This window comes from Phocoena phocoena, chromosome 14, assembly GCF_963924675.1.
Source record: "Phocoena phocoena chromosome 14, mPhoPho1.1, whole genome shotgun sequence".
Classification (NCBI taxonomy): domain Eukaryota; kingdom Metazoa; phylum Chordata; class Mammalia; order Artiodactyla; family Phocoenidae; genus Phocoena; species Phocoena phocoena.
Genome location: NC_089232.1, coordinates 57143532 through 57161301, shown reverse-complemented (window position 1 = coordinate 57161301; position 17770 = coordinate 57143532).

Sequence of the window (17770 nt, the reverse complement as noted above, 5' to 3'; positions counted from 1 at the left end):
CCCACACACATCCTCTGCCTCTCCCTGTGATTACCTGCACTTCAGATGTCTTCCTTCAGTTCCCAGACCCAGCCAGCTCTCCCTTTTCGTTCCAAGCTCAGCTATTACCAGGACCCTAACCTGTGGCCACAGGGCCTTCATAAATACGTCTCAGCAACAGATTTCTCTTTTCTCTGAACTTCCATTTTGCCCTCTTTGTACTGATCATTCCTCTTTTGGTCGATACTTTCTTTTAAATGTCTTGTTGTGTAATGACTTGTGATGGTATTTATTTGTGTCCAAACATAGTTAACTCCTCCACCCCAAATATTGTACCTTTCTTTAATGAAAAGAATGTGTTAGACCATTCCTTTTCACATGGTGATTTTCCCATGGCATCTGATTCTTAATATATATCTGAAGAGTGAATGGAAATGTTGACAAAATAGGCAAATGAAACTCAAGAGCACGATTTGTTGTAGATAATTTACTTCCATTCTGATATCCCTGATTTACTAGCACATTATGCAGTAGCTAGGTCCATATATACAACTGTTCTGATTCATAGGTACTTTGGAAAATCTATTTAATATATTTCATAGTAGGTGCTTTTAATAGGCACCTACCTAAGTATCATTACCTAGATACCTAAGTATCGTTACCAAAAGTCTTTTTTCATAAAAATTACCTGTTAGCATTAGTCATTGTGGTAGACAAAATAATACTCTCCCCCCAGAAGATGTTCACATGCTAATCCTCAGAATCAGTGAATATGTTGCCTTCCATGGTAAAAAGAACATTGATGATCCATTTAAATTAAGGATCTTCAAATGGGGAGATTATCCTGGATTATTCAAGTGATCCTAATGAAATCACAGATGTTACAAGAGGGAGACAAGAGGGTCAAAATTAGAAAAAGGGGATGACCATGGAGCCAGAGGTTGGAGTAATGTGCTTTGAATGTTTTGAAGATAAAGCAAAGGACCACTAGCCAACTAATGCAGGTAACCTTCCAAAACTAGAAATGGCAGGAAATTGATTGTACCCTAAAGCCTCCAGAAGGACTGCAGCCATTCTAATACCTTGATTTTAGAATCCTAAATTCTAGAACTGTAAGAGAATAGCTGCATTGTCTTCATCTACTGTGTTTGTAGAAATTTGTTAGAGCAGCAATAGAAAACCAATGCAAACATAATGAAGGTATTCCTTTTAAATTAAAGTCAAATTGAAACTTAAATTATTTACATAGAGGTTTTTTTTACTCCATAGTGTTGGGTTTTTATTCTGTGGGTCACTGACATTGAAACCCTGATGTTCTGAGCATGAACTAACCTCTGCAAAATCTGAATAACACACTAAGACTTAATATTTCAGTTGTTCCTTTATGTACAAAAGCATATGGAACTTAAAATACGTAGAGATTTCAAGATTAAATTCAACATCACTGAGTAATGCTCATAACTAAAGTGTAATTTGGATTCCCTTGGTTCACATTTATCTTATCAGCTTATTACTGATTAAATGTACGGTGATTAGGTGCTCATGGACTGAGAGGCAGCTATATTTGTTATTTTCCATTGGTTTCTTTCCCCATAGCTATTATTATTAAGTGAGTTCTGTTAGAACTGATGAGAAAATGCCTAATTAATGACTGACCTTCCATTTTCCTTGTATGATTTCATGGTTATCAAATTTGCTCAGGGAATAGACATAGTGATGAAATCCCAAACCAAACAAAACAAACTAAACACAATCGATAGTGGAGCCTCCACTGAAAAATGTATCCTTATAACTTGAACAAGCTCCCCTCTCTTCCCAAAGAAACCATACTCTAATCTGTGGTCATCTGTCTCCTGAAAACTCAGCGCCTGTCAGTTGAATTAAATAAATTTGTACTTCAAAACAAAGATATTTGGGATATTTGGGGGATATAATTCAGCCAAAAAGAAATGGAATTGTAGATTTGGATATACTGACATGATATGGATACATTTTTTTAATAGATGGTTAAGATTGCAAAGCAATCTGTAGAGCAGCACCTCCTAATCTTTCTAGTTTAAAGACTCCTTTACATGGAAGACACCAAAGGTATTTTGTTTATATAGATTATATCTTCATAGTTATTAGAAATTAAAAAATGGAGCCATATTTGATGTATTTATTTATTGAATCATTTAAAATGCAATAGAGGAGCCATTGCATATTTATATTTATAACATATTCTATAAAAATAATTTTACTTTTCAAAGAATTTAGTTTAGTGAAAATAGTGGCATTGTTTTTGCACTTTGCAAATCTCTTTAATGTCTTGCTTAATAGAGGGCAGCTGGAGTCTCATATCTGCTTCTGCCTTCTGGCCTCAGAAACGTCACTTTACATTTGTGAGAAAATGAGAATGAAGAAAGAAAATAATGTATTAGTATCCTGATGAAAATAGTTTTAACATCATGAACTCCACGAGAGGATCTGGGAGTCCTTTAGAGGTCCCTGGACCATGCTTTGAGAACTGTATGCTGTATGTGTCTGCATATTTATTTCTATATCTATCTATCTATCTATCCATGCTTTATTTCCTTAGAAAAAGTTTTGGAAGAATTTTGAGTCCTTAAAATATTACATTTACTACTATCACAGTATAGTTACAGAATTATTCATAGTTAATATTTCGAGTGTTTACTCTGCTTCAGACACTGGGATAAACACTTAAAATTATTATATTGTTCAATCTTCACAAAAACCCAATGAAGTACACAATCTCATTCTGGATGAGGAACACATTTTACAGGTAAGTAAACAAATAAAAATAATAAGTACCTTTGACATTTAGCAACTGGTAGATCCAGGATTTAACTTTAGCACATCTCACTCTGGAACCCATGTTACATGTTGTAATTTAAAAATCTAAGAGAAATATTAATAGAGCATTAAAATGTGTGTGTGTGTGTTCTTGCATACTGGTCAGTCTGTCTTTTTGCAAATATAAGCCCTTTGAGAGCAGGAAAATGTCCAATACTTGATGATATTTCAAATTATAAGCAAGTCCATTTTAGTGATTTTGTAATAGGTTGCTTTTTTTGTTGGTATGGAAACATTTTTTCCATTGACACCATGAGTGGGAAATCTTTATATTTTAAGAACATAAAAATATGAATCAAGTATTTATTTACTTTTTTTGAAGAGTTTTTAAACTCTTGGAACACCAACAGATACCTTTTCTTATGATTCACTGTAAAATAAGTTATTTGAGTCTATCTTTCCAACAAGAGTACTGACTTGGGCATATTTATTACATTTCTTATTTTTAAAATTTTTTTCCCAGGAAATTGATCAAATTAGTAGTCAACTCTTTAATCATTTAGATTAAGTCTTTTTAGACTTTTGTGTCCACCCATATAAACTATCAAATAAGGATGGCAGTGATTAGATTTTACAATTAATATTAAAAAACAAATTTGACTTTAAATTGGTTCTAAGTCTCGGGTCTAAATCAGCAGTTCATGTACCACCAATAAGTGATATATATATGTCAGATGAATATATGCATTTTCCTGGGCAATAGATATATAAATCTGATGAATTTTACAAAGAAACCAGTGACCCAGAAAAGTTAAAAATAACTCCTTTCGTCAAAATTCTATGCATCATGAAAAGTAATGTATCTAAATTACTTTTAATAGTGACTTTCACTTAATTTATGGCATTATCAGAGCTAAAATATTTGCTTGAAGTAAAAAAAACACTTTTCAGAATAATTACATATATTTATAATAGTTAATCTCTCCATAAATAACAGAATCATTTATTACAGTAGGTTATTTTATCAAATTTTAAAAAAATCCAGTGAAAGTAATAAAAGGAGAATAATATAAACAGCGAATTAAAAAACACTTTGACAGCTAAGAATGTCAGAATAATTGAGATAAATTTCTATTTTAATTTGAAATAAATTATATTTCCCCCATACAATAAAATTCTGAAATGTTATACTCAGAGAATCAATATTTTATAATTCTTTGCTTTGACTAGGATCCATCATGAATAACATTATTTTTAAAGGTTGTTGTAAATCCTCTCACTCTGTTGCTAGAGGGAATTATTAATTTTATGTTGATAAATGTTCTAATATAATTTTGAAAGAAAATGATCTGTTAAGGTATTTATGGAAACACATTGTCCTTGTCATAGATTAATTAACCATAGGTGCATGGGTTTATTTCTGGGCTTTCTATCCTGTTCCATTGATCTATATTTCTATTTTTGTGCCAGTACCATACTGTTATGATGACTCTAGCTTTGTAGTATAGTCTGAAGTCAGGGAGCCTGATTCCTCCAGCTCCATTTTTCTTTCTCAAGATTGCTTTGGCTATTCGGGGTCTTTTGTGTCTCCATACAAATTTTAAGATTTTTTTGTTCTAGTTCTATGAAAAATGCCATTGGTAATTTGATAGGGATTGCATTGAATCTGTAGATTGCCTTGGGTAGTATTGTTATCTTGACAACAGATGGAAAGATATACCATGTTCTTCCAATACAAGAACATGGTATATCTCTCCATCTGTTTGTATCATCTTTAATTTCTTTCATCAGTGTCTTATAGTTTTCTACATACAGGTCTTTTGTCTCCTTAGGTAGGTTTATTCCTAGGTATTTTATTCTTTTTGTTGCAGTGGTAAATGGGAGTGTTTCCGTAATTTCTCTTTCAGATTTTTCATTATCAGTATATAGGAATGCAAGAGATTTCTGTGCATTAATTTTGTATCCTGCTCCTTTACCAAATTCATTGATTAGCTCTAGTAGTTTTCTGGTAGCATCTTTAGGATTTCCTATGTATAGTATCATGTCATCTGCAAACAGTGACAGTTTTACTTCTTCTTATCTGATTTGGATTCCTTTTATTTATTTTTCTTCTCTGTTTGCCATAGCTAGGACTTCCAAAACTATGTTGAATAAAAATATCGAGAGTGATGAGGAATTATGAGAGAGGAGTGTACCTGCTTAATAGGTCCAGGCTTATGAAACTCAATGTTTGCCAACTCAAAAGGAAGAGAGAACCTCTTTCATCCAGGTCCTATATATAAAGCTTCGTGATAGGCATTCAGAAGTCCTATGGCCATTGCTGGAAGCTTATGATAGCCAGAGGGATAACATGACTGGCAGCCCATCAAATCCACATAGGTTGTAGGAGGCCATGCTGGTCTGGCATACAAAACAGATTCTACCACAACCACCTTATACTGAAACTGTGCCTTGCTCCCAGGCAAGCCCTATCTTGTTCAGGCTTTCTTGTAGCTTCTTAGACATTAGCAACATATTCTTTCCCACACACTGTTTTTCCTTGATTTGTATAAAGCCAATTGTGTAATGTTGAAAAGCCTTTTCTAACTGGCTCTCCACACAGTCTGTACTTTCATTATCAACTTCTTTCTCCTCCTTCAAGTGCTTTTTCTACATATGGTCATAAACAAGCAAAAACAGAAACAAAATACAAACAAACAAAAACCATAAATGAAAATCCATTTCTTTTTTTCTAAGTTTACTGCAATTTGCCATGATTCTGTAGGGATTACTCTAAGGAGTGTTTGGAAAGTTAAAAGGGATGTGGATTCCACAGACTATTTCCAAAGTGATAAGTGAGGGTTGGGGTAGAAATCTGAAAATGATACTCTCACTTGGGTAAAAATCTTTCTGAGGAGGGTCAGCTACTATTCTGTTTGGGGTATAATGGAGAGTTTAGTAATTTTATATCTATTTCCAGGGTTAGCAGAATAGAGGCTATTCAGTGGAGGTACAGACAATATAGATATGTAGAATTATTTCCCCTGTTTTCCTATCATTAATTAGTAAACACACACACAAACATATATATACGAATGAATGTTAGTTAGAAAAAAGTTGGTAATATATTTACATACAATTCTCACCATGTAGGAACATATGTATTAGAGTTCTCCAAAGGAACAGAGCCAATAGAATGTACAAGGAATTGGCTCACACAGTTATGGAGGTTGGCAAGTCCCAACACGTACAGAGTGAGTTGGCAAGATGGAGACCCAGGAGAACTGATGATATAGTTCCAGTTCAAAGGCCAGCAGGCTCGAGACCTAGGAAGAACTGATATTTCAGCTTGACTCTGAAGGCAGGAAAAAGTTGATGTCCCAGTTTGAAGGTCATCTGGCAAAAATAATTTTGTTACTTGGAGGAGGATCAGCATTTTGGTTCTATTCAGGCCTTCAGTTTATTGGATGAGGCCCACAAACATTATGGAGAGCAATGTGCTTTATTTAGTCTATCGATTTAAATTTTCATCTCCTCCAAAATTGCTCTCACAGAAACACCCAGGATAATATTTGACCAAATATCTGGGTGCCTCATGCCCCAGTTAAATTGACACATAAAATTAACCATTACAATATACATGCTCAGGGTCTCTGGTTTGTTTTCTATGAAGTGCAGGTGATTTCTCACTTTCAACATTCTGAGTTTTCCAAATAGAGTTTGCCAGAAAATTTGGAAACGTAATGCTAAAAAGTATTAAATGTTTTCTGAGAAGTCAATAACTTAGAATATTCCAAAGGCTCGTCTGTTGCAAATTCCTTGTATTCATAAACCCAGAAGGCTCACCCAAAAAATTAAGTAAATTTTCTATTTACTTAAACAGAAAATAGTTGTCCTTGTAACTCATGTCATTTAACAAAGACTTTAGTCTTACAAACGTGACACAGTAGCCTACAGCTTTGAGATCCCTTTGCCAATCAGAAGCTTGATATCTGTGGTAGAGCTGGGTCCTGTGTTCCTCACAACTCAATATAACCTCTTTCCTCTTTAGTAAGAAAAATACAAAATTCAGGGTCATGAGAGAAACAGAAGAACATGCACAGATTCTCTGAGAGGTGTAGCCTTTCTAAACACAGATGCTTGGTTACTTCTTTTCCTTTATCACGTCATCATGTATCTTAGAGGCAGAATCTCCCCCAAATCAGTGTGGATGTGTGTGTGGTGTGCGTGCGTGTGTGTGCACGTGAGCACCTGTATTGCAACTCATCATTACATTCAGCACAGTCTATGGGAAAGAATTCTCACCTTGGAGTCAGAAGACCTGTGGCTAAGTTGAGGCTCTTCCAGTGGAGCTGCTTAGAAAATTAGGCATAAGGTATTACTGTAATGCCTTTTGTCACATTTATTTATTTATTTATATTAGTAGTTATTTTTTATTGAAGTATAGTTAATTTACAGTGTTGTGTTAGTTTCAAGTGTACAGCTAAGTGATTCAGTTATACATATATATGTTCTTTTTCAGATTATTTTCCAATATAGATTATTACAAGATATCGAGTATAGTTCCCTATGCTATACAGTAAGTCCTGTTGTTTATTTTATATATAGTAGTGTGTATCTTTGAATCCTAAACTCCTAATTTATCTCCCCCCTCCACTGTTATCCCCTTACAATGCCTTTAAAAAACAAAGGTTTTCCTGTATTACTCTCTGTCTCAAGTAAATTTTAATAAGAAGAAATAAAGGAAGGTTTTAAAATTGTTCCACTTGAAGATAAATCAGAATAATTTCTTTTATTGCAGCCAATGAGCTTATTAATTTTGCATTGCTCTTAAATGATTTATCCAAGGTATTGCTTTGTTGCAATGCACTACAACTTAAATAATCATTTTTCATTGATATTCACCAGTTTTTATTCAAAGGTAATGTATGACTTTAATTGGATAGCGTCAATTTACCATACTGTTATCAACTTACTGCAGGAGTCTCCAGAGCCAAGTTTTCATTCCTAAATAAAACATGCTTTTTGTTTTTTTGTTTTAATTCATTGTTCTGGTCTACAAGGTCACTTAAATTTTTTTTCAAGGGATTTGAGTTCTCTTTTTCCTTATCTCCAAAAAGAATTGTTTTATATATATAGCATTCTATAGTTGTAAAAATGTTTCATCTGTATGAATTCTCATAAATTATGAGCCACCAGAAATGAAGGATTCTAGCACAGGGAACTACATTCAATATACTGTGATAAACCATAATGGAAAAGAATATGAAAAAGAATGTATATGTATGTACAACTTAACCACTTTGCTGTACAGCAGAAATTAACACATTATAAATCAGCTATCCTTGAATAAAATAAATTTTAAAAAAGAAGGATTCAAAAGATGTGACTTGTAGAAGATGAAACTATGTGAATCAGAGCACAGATATCAATCTATACTGGACTCCTCAGAGCTGCCCACCCTCAACGTCTGTGAACAGACGTGCAGCTTCCTCCCATAAGCGTTACAGTGAGTGCTGTTATGCTGTAATCCATGTCTTTAATAATCTTGCAAATGATTTGCCCTCACTTTTGTTGCTTTTTTTAAAATAATTTTTTGGAAACATCTAGTTATTTTTATTTTATTTTATTTTATTTATTTTGGCTGCACTGAGTCTTCACTGCTGCGCGCGGGCTTTCTCTAGTTGCGTCGAGCGAGGGATACTCTTCGTTGCGGTGCGCGGGCTTCTCGTTGCGGTGGCTTCTCTTGTTGTACAGCATAGGCTTTAGGCGCGCGGGCATGCGGGCTCAGTAGTTGTGGCACACGGACTTAGTTACTCCGTGGCCTGTGGGATCTTCCCAGACCAGGGATTGAACCTGTGTCTCCTGCATTGGCAGGCGGATTCCTAACCACTGCACCCCCAGGGAAGTCCCACTTTTGTTGCTTTGAGCTGAATATACACTATCCTCCAAACTCTATTTCCCAAAACATATCACTGAATAAAAGGTCAGCCTGGCCTGAATTATGTGAGCTGTTAATCTGTTTGCCACTTCATAATTATCAGGTAAAATTATCGCATAATGGCAATTGACTGACTTTTCAGAAACAAATTCACGGGGAAAGTGTAACAGGAATGGAAGGTTTAAATATTTGTCATAGAATAAAGATCTAAAATGACTTGAACAAAGGTATCTTTTAACTGAAATGGAGAAGAAGGAATTGATTAATCGGAACCTCAGGTGAAAACCTGGGTGTTGGCTGCTTTTGAAACACATTTTCTGTTACTATGAGTTAAGACCCCAAGGTGGCCCTCTGAGTTGAGTAGTAACAAAGGGTGATGAGTTAGACTGGGGCTTTGTGGGATAGATAGCTCCTTTAAAAGCATGTAGGTCTCTGGTCTATTTGCTTTCATATATTACAACGAAAGGCAGAGCCGTTGGCATATTGTAGTCTTTGAGCCTAGGACGTAGCCTTGGAATTTTTGTCCACTGATGCTCAGCCTTGGTGTAGTTGCACTGTCAAGTCTAGGGTCCCTTTGATGTCCACTACGTTGGATGATGTAAAAATGAAGGGTAGGTGGTTAGTTAAGGATAGCTATGCTTTACTCTAGGTTTAGCCCACAACATCTCCTTAATGAGGAGTCATCACACTTTTTAAGGTGGAGAAAGCTTGACAAAGGTGCTTTGGAGCTGGCCTCACTATTCCTGGGCCTCAAACTTGTTTCTGCTACGTCTCCTTCCTCCTTGTCTCTGCTGCTACTAGCCAGCAAGGACAGAGATCTGGCTTTCCAAACCCTGAATATGTATAAATGATCACATACCCGTTCTCAGCCAAACTGTATTACAGATTATATTTAGAAAAGTGTTCTTCCAGAAAAACAAGTTTTTCTTCCCTCTCTGATCTCAGAATGGTAAGCTTTAGTGCAAGAATTCTTTCTAGCAGCACTTCCTCAAGGCTGTGAGTAGCCAACACAGTCCAGCCTACTGAAAATTTCCTGCCCAATATCTTAAGTCTGTAGCCTTGTAGCATATGTTCTGCTAATCAGGGAATAATAAACTACTGTTTGAGAAAAAATAATTAACTTAATAGTAAAGATGGTCAGTTTTTTAATGCAGTATGCTCACTTTACTGTTTCCTCCTAACTGCGACCCATTTCACATTCCGGACCTGTTACATGTAACACTCCTCTTTCTTAAATCAAATTCTGTTATCAGCTAAGACATTTTCATTTATAATTAAAAGAAGACTCATCTCCACTCTTTAAAATAATGACAGGAATTAGTTTTTTCATTAACTTAAAAGCTCAAGTTTCAAGGTAATGATTTGATCACAGTCCTGAACTCTATTCCCTCTTTTTTAAAGGTTGAAGAGCTTATTGTTTACATGTATCAAGAATGTGAGACTAAAAATTGGGGATGAGGCACAGTCAGGAAGATGATTCCAGTTCAGTCAGTCAAATTCTCTGCTCTCCTCTCTGTGTTCCCCTCATGATAGCAAAATGGCTGCAGTTCCAGGCTTCACACTCATATTGTATCCCACATTGTTGAAAGAGAGAGAGGCAAAGGGAGAGGGAAAGAGGGAGAGGGGGCGGAGAGAGAGCACGAGAGAGCGAGAGCCAGAGCCAGAGCCAGAGAGAGGAAGAGAGAGGGAATCTGTCTCCCAGAATGGAAACAAGAATGGAATAGCTCATGTTATGTGTTCACCTCTGAACATATTGGTCTCCCTTAACTTGGGTCACATTGCTCCTTGCCTTCAACTTCCCTGGAATGGCATGGATAAATGGCATGACACAACAGACGTTTGTGTCAGTGTACGGATGTCTACTTCATTTGTGGAGACCCAGAGACAGTGATTTGTGTGATAAGTGTCTGCACATCATGTTGTATGAGAACTGGGTGAATATTAAGGAAATAATGAGTCTACAGACTGGAATAGAGACTCTGTCCGTGGCTTACAAATATCATCTATGAAAATTGATCAGGTCATTTGACTGAATATAAGCACAATATGGGACAACTATAGGATGAAGTTACAATAAAAGTTAACATAATCTTAGGCTGTGTTCGTAAAGTACATATTGAGAACAGAAAAAGTACTAGCCTGCCTTTCTTTTACTTTAGGCTGGGTAGACTCAACTTGGAATGCAGTTTTTAGATATGAGTGTCACAATTTTAAAGTGACATGATAGGGATCGTGAAGAAGGACATGTGGATATTAAGAAATGTCATCTAAGTATGATGACCAGAAAGTCATTTTTTAGCATTTGTTGCAGAAGTTTATTCATAGCCATCCAGTTTCTATGAGTAAGTGTAGGCTTCAGACGTACACATATAACATATGTATATATATGATTTTATTTTATATTTATGTAATTTTACTTTAATTTACTTGTGAAAATAAAAAATTCTAAAAAATTCTAAAAAATTAAAGAATTTACTTGTGAAATGTATGAAAACTTTCTCACCACAGAAATTCTAATAATATTAAACTATATTAAGTATATTAAGTGCTCTTTGAATAGCTCTCCTAACACTAATCACTTGTTTCTCCCATGAAATAACCCCCAATTCCTATTTGGGTGTATATCCTTCCCTCAGTGATTTACTAGTTTTGCCGAAAGTTTACGTGAATGCTTTAATATTTAAATACGTATTTTTACTCAACATTGTTTTTGAGATTTAGTAACATTAACACAAGTAGCTTTAGTCCATCTATTAAAATATTGTAGCATAGTCAGGTGTGTGATTACATCCACAATATACATTTTTTCTCATTCTCAATGAATGTGTAGGTTATTTATAAGTTTTACTTATTCAAACAATTCAATTTAGTTGATATTGTAAAATTGCTCTCAAAGTTGGAAGACCAGTTTAGATTCATACCAGGAAGAAGAGAGTTACTATTTACTCACTTATATTAACAAGTTTGTTGCAAATCTTATGGATAGAATTTTAATTAATTACATTTTATGGTGCTTTTTACTAGTGAAATTGAGCATCTGTTCTTGGCCGTGTGAATTTCTTCCCCATGAATTCAAAACTTTTGCTTGTTTCTGCTGTTGGTTGTTTTAAATTATTCTTACTTGATTTCTATAAGTTTATTCTTACTTGACTTCTATAAGTTATTTGTATTTGCTGGCTGCTAATCTTTCTTAGTTTGCATGTATTAGAAATAATTTTTATCAAAATTCTGGCTTTTCCTTTATATTCCTTTATGAAATATTTTCTTGTGAAGTTGTTATTCATCTCACTGAATTACAATTTACCAAACTTTCCCTTGATGGTTATGTCTCTCGCTCCTGTGTGATATACTCCAGCCAGCAAGGTGTGAGTGTGTGTGTGTGTGTGTGTGTGTGTGTGTGTGTGTGTGTTTTCTTTACCTACTGCTTTCAATGCCTTTGCCTCTTTCCCCTTTCTTATGACAACACCCAAGGCCATAATTACATCAAATACATTTCATTTTCATATTATTGTTACTTCTGTCTGGTGCCCCCTCTCATAAATGGACTTCCCAAAAGTAACTATAACATTTAGCAATATTAAAACTTAACTGATGTCTACAGGCAGAAAATAGAGGCTCACCAGTTACCTGACGAATATTAAGAGCTTCCCTAATATATTCTTGGTTGGCAGGAAAAGAGATTGAAGTTGTTGATTTTGCTTCCTACAGCCGCATAAAGTCTAGCGTAGTGAATGACTCATGGCTGGCACTTAATCTTTTGGCAACTCATCAGGGGTGAAGAAAATGATCCGTAAGTTCTATTGACAGAAGACCACTCAAACAGCAGGAAGACTTAGGCAGGAAGGAATGAATGAGGAAACTGATGATATTTAAGCTTGAGGAAATAGAAGCCTTGGAGGGCAGTGGGGCATGATAGTTATCTTAAAGTAATTGAAGTGCTGTCTTGTGAAAGGCAGATAAGACTTTCTCTGTGTATCCTTAGCAACTTAAAGAATGAATCAATGGGTAGAATTGGTGTTCCAATACACATAAGAAAAAAACATCATGGCATAAAACCTGAATGAATATGGATGATTTCAAAAGCATCACTGGAAATGTTGAATCAAAGGCTAGATGACCTTTTCCTCTGGAGGATTATAGAATTTAGATGAAGAGTTGTGTTATTTTCCACTTCGGGATTACAGAAAAATGAAAAGAGTTACAGTGTTCAACAACTAAATGGACTACCCAGGGAAATAAAGAACTTCTCATATTTCAGGTAAGAAAAACAAATGGCTGAGAGGTACAACAGAGAATAGAGGTTCCTCTAGCTTGGAGAATATTTTGATAAATATAAAATTGATTTTTTTTCAAATTCTACTTATATGATCCCTATTAAACCACTAAGGAAAAAATTATTCAGAAATGGGTAGGATGAAGTGTAAATAAATGCATGTGGACTACTTTAAAGGACTGTAAGGCAATGATGCCTGTACTAGGTTGAGGTTAAATTATATATTATATTAAATGTGATTTTATTCTTAAGGAATGACTGGGAGAGGGGTGAGTCATAGATATTTTCTTATCATGTAGGATTGGCTCCTTGAATTCTTCTAGATTCCCTCCATCGTAGCTTTTCATAGTACTGTAAATTTACCTTGCTTATTTTTAGTATTTTTAGATTAAGCTAGCTAAATCAATATAATGCTTTCTGCCACTTAAAGATTTCAGTTCAGAGTAGTTATACTGTTTCTTCCCCAAAGAACTAAATTTTTAATATTCCACTTTTATACTAAATTAATTTAGGTATGACCCAAATGCATAACTTAGGCCAAAAACAAATATCTAATTCGTTTTCTCACCTCAAGGTGCAGCCCTATGACTAGACAAGCAATGTAGTAGAACTTCTTACTGTGGTGGAAATGTTCTATACCTGTGCTATCCAATGTGGCGGCTTTTCTCTAATGAACCCTTGAAACATGGCTAGTGTTACTGAAAAACTGAAATTTAAATAGTATTTAATTTTTAAAATTTATATCTAAATTATATTAATTTATATCTAAATGTCTAGTGGCTACCATGTTGACAAGGCAAGGCTAATCAGATTTTCCATAGTTCTCTTCAGAGATAACCCTCAACTTTTGCAGGCATATTTAAGACTTACCCAGAATCTCAGTGTTTCTACTTGAGCTTCCTAATGCTCCAAGTCAACTGGAATATGAAGGCAGAGTGGGAAGTAAAATTTGCAAGTTTTCATCATCTTCTATATTTCAGTGAGAAAGTCTTATTGAGACTTTACAGTGTGATAGATACTGTCTAGGCCCTAAGTTTTACAGCATTTAATGGCAAATTTACTTCCACATAACTAGATATATTCAGTTTTGTCTAGTTGTTTCTTGGGTATATAATGAAGTAATTCTTGGTATGATCTCTGAACATTTCTTCAAATTAATTTTATTACTCTATGAATGGGACAAGTATTGTCTTCTGAAGAAAATAAAACAGGTGATATCTTTTAATGAGAGAATTAGAGTTGTTTGAGAGTTTCTATCACTCTGCTTGGTGCGGGAGGTGTAAAGATAAATAACATTTAGTCCTTACGATTCTTAAGGGCAAGGGCCTTGAAGTTTTCATTATTTTATCAGAGTGTCTGGAAAATACAGGGAGCTTGATAAATATGTTAAATGGATGTGTAGTTTTTTACTTCAAAGAAGTTACAGTCCAATGTAAAAGACACATATTTAAACCATAATAATGTGCAATGGGAAAGGCACACATAGTCTAGAAGGATCCATACATTGTGTTATCCATTGAAACTTATGTATTCGTTAGGGATTGGTCTTGGGAAATCTTAGCAGTAGATACAATTTCCTCAACCACCATTTTTTTTTTTAACTTAACTATGCCACTTCCACCTCTTAATTCTTTTTTACTGAATCCTTAATATGATAGGGTTTTAGGCATTCTAATGTCTCGTTGTGCAGCTCTTCACAACCTGCCTCTCTAATATGTCAAAATAGATGTTCTTAACCCAGTTTCTTCAGTGCCTTGACCTTATTAAGTAGTTAAAAAAGAAATCTGCTGCAACTAATGAACCTTAAAGTAGTAATGCATTAATCCTCTCAGGGATGTTTACATTACATTCATTTGGTCATCGAAATCTTGTTGATCCAAAAGAATGCATTGCAGATATCGTTGACATTGTTGAAGGGAAACGTTTGAAGGCTTTCCCGGTGCTCCTCAGGTCTCAGGAATAGGCAGTTGCTTATCTTGCTTTGATTGAGGCCAGCTCTGGGGAGATACTGGGAAAATTTGTGTCTTCTTTTAGCTCTAATCCACGACATAAGGCTATTAATTATTTTTGTACTTCAATCTCTCACTCTAAAATGAGAATCTTATCTCAATTTAATTTCCCAGGGCATGATGCAGATTAACGAGATGATGTACAGTGAACTATTCCTTCAGAAGTTTATCTTTTGTAAAGGTCCATATGGGAAACCCTCACTATTCTACTGCCAACTGTTCGATGCATAACCCGATGAATGTAATCTTTCTCTGTTAAGACCTTGAAGATTTGTCTCTGATGGGTTTGATCAAGGACTTAATCAAACAATACTTGCTAATCTCTTCTTGTTAAATTGGTGTAGTCTTTTAAAATTTATCTTCACCTCCTCGTGGCCTCATTAGAACTTCTGAATTTATGAGTATCTCCAAAATTATTCCCAAAGAATACAGAAGTTTTCCTCGGTATCTAAATTCTCTGGGTGTTTGGATATTATCTTTAACTCACTCAAAGTTTTCTCTAACACTGAGCTAATTTCCTAATACTTTTTTTTCTTGTTCAATCTGTTTGGAAAGCCCTATTCCTTGTAGTCAGTCTCCAAAAAGTATTTATCTCTCAATGCCTACCTTAAAGTACTTTCTTTTATGAAATATAGTTATTTATTAATAACATAAGATCTTATTTCTAATTTTACCTACGCTGTGATTCATCTGTTAATATATAAATTGATTACTGTATGCATTCTGTCACATACTCATCTGGCATAATTTATTATTTTAAGGCACTTAAATAAAATTACGTATGATGGAAATAAGCTCCTCTTTTCTTCCTTTCCGCTCTTCTTCCTTTTTTCATACATCCTTCTCTTTTTACTCCTCCTCCTTCTATCACACTCACTCTTCCCCTTTCACAAGTTCTCTCAAAGGCATTTCTTGATTGTCAGATAAACAGACAATTATGTTATTTTCTGCTTTTAGATTGTTCCTCCGTTCTCAAGCCCAAACTGAGAGTATTACAGGTTTCTGTATTACTTCTTGACTCTGCAGCATGGTCGTGATTACCATGACCGTACTTTCTTAAACCGTCTTTTTTTTAAGTCACAAATCTTATACCTTTAAAAAAGCTAGGGAAAACAGGATGAAGGTCTCAGCTACATTTTATCTACCAGAAAACAAGTCAGTCCCTCTCCTATGGAGAATGAACAACTGCATGATAGTTATGTAGCGGTCGCCTTAGGCTGCTTAATTCCCATCTAAGAGAAACGGCTCAGTGTCAAGGATGGTCACTTCTTGCAATCTGGTACATTTAGAAGAATGTACAGGGATTCTTGGAACTCATAACAGACTTACTCCCACGGAGGATTCTGCTACAGAGAAGATTATATTAGTCACTTAACAGCATACAAATTGTAAGAGTAAGAGACAGATTTGAGCCTAGGACTATTTAATTTCATAGTTTCCATGATATACTGATGGGTCTTCAATCCTAGACCTACTGTGCCGAAATCTCCAAGAAATGAGGTCTTGCTACTGGATATTTTTCATTACTTTAAGCATAGAAATCTATTTGGGAGGAATCTCTCATTGAATAAATTCTGATGGGATACAGGACCCAAGGGGGTTGCATATTCCCCATTCACTCCCCCCAAATAATTGGAAACAGATAAATTACCTAGGCATTGCTAATTGAATCTGTGCCCGGAACTAGAAGAGTGAAACTACTGAAACTAGAAGAGTGATGCAAAAATTAAGGAAGAATTAAAAAGTTATTCATTGCAGTGTTGGTGGCATTTTAAGTCCAGCAACAGTGATGGAATTAAAAGTCCAGGGATGGCAGTGGGTGTTCAGATGTGGAATCCTAAACAGATGGGTTGACCCCAAGCATGGACACTGTACCACAGCCTCCCTTTTTATTCCTGATCCTGAGATTCTCCAATCTGCACATAAGTTTTATGAGCTACTTGATATTTTTCCAATACATAATCGTTCTACTTAAGCCATAATTGTGTTTTGTTCCTTACAACCAAGACCAATCCTGAATCACCTGATTGTTTTCCTAATGGGCTAGATTTGAATACATACTATGGATCTTGTGACAATATTTTCCTGAAACAAACAAACAAAAAGATAAGACGATGGAGTCTAAGAAACTTCTTCTTCAATTTATTATTTGTGTAACAAAGCTTTCTAAAGACAAAAATATTCACCACATTTAATCATATATTTGGCTGATTTTGTTAAAAGAGTGAAATAAGTACTATTTAGACAATTAAGGACATGTGATTTCTATGTAGTCAGTATGGAAACGATGGGGCAGAATGGTCAGAGACAGCATTGTGACCTTAAACTGATACTTTACGGGTAAGTAGAATTGACTAGGCTGTGAAGACAGGATAATTCCTTCCATATGTATCAACAAAAGCCCAAAATATGACTAGGACTCTGCTGGCTATGCTGAGGAGTTAATGTCCCCCCAGTGCTGAAGCCATCTTTAAGCGAAGAGATCAATGCTCATTTGAAATATATATTTTTCAAAAATAGAAGACAGTTTGAATTCATACTTGAATTAGAAAGAATATAAGAGAATGTGACTTTATTCTAAGCAAATAGAGCTAATAAATGCTGCCCTTACAAAATACTTACCTTGACAGGTTTTACATGAGGAAAACACAAATTTCTTTGCAAACATAATCTTAATAAACTTGTGGAATTTTCTCCAGAGCATGTGCAAGAATATCACTTAATGGTGGTCTGTTTTTTTTTTTTAAAAAAACAACTCTAATTATCTGTATTCAGATTTGGAGAATCTGAGGA